The following is a 691-nucleotide window of genomic DNA, read 5'->3' on the forward strand; positions in this document are numbered from 1 at the left end:
CAAAAAACCAAATTGATTACATCATGATTGAAAAAAGATGGAACACCATAATTCAAGACGTCACGACCAAACCAAAAGCAGACTGTGACACAGACCACGAACTTTTGATATCAAAACTGAAACTGAAGCTTAAAATGAGAGAAAAAGTTACAAGACCTATTAGATACGAAGTTGACAGTATCAATGAAGAATTTGCGATTGAAGTAAAGAATCGTTTCCAACTGCTACTTCAAGATATCGAGGAAAAGGAACCGGATGAGATCGCAAATGAGACAAGGAAAATATACTTGGAATCCGCTGAAAAACACCTTCCTAAAAAACGGGGCAAAAAACAACCATGGATGAGTGAAAATACACTAAACAAAATCAAAGAGAGGAAAGACGCAAAGACGACTCATGGCACTCATAGCAATGTATACAAAGAGATAGCTAAGGAAGTGAAAAAGCTGTGCAGAACGGATAAGAAAGAATATCTCATGAGAAAATGCAGAAAAATAGAAGACCTTCAGAGAGAAAACAAGACCAGGGAAATGTATGATGAAATAAAAACCATCACAAAAAGTTTTCAATCACGAATAGGGGTGATAAAAGATGAGCAAGGTAAACCCCTCACAGAAGCAGAAGACATAGCAAATAGGTGGAAAAGATATTGTGAAGATATGTACACAGAAGACCAAATAAACGAAATCCA

This window comes from Berghia stephanieae, chromosome 4, assembly GCF_034508935.2.
Source record: "Berghia stephanieae isolate SIO BIC M18660-M18661 chromosome 4, UCSD_Bste_1.3, whole genome shotgun sequence".
Classification (NCBI taxonomy): Eukaryota; Metazoa; Mollusca; class Gastropoda; order Nudibranchia; family Aeolidiidae; genus Berghia; species Berghia stephanieae.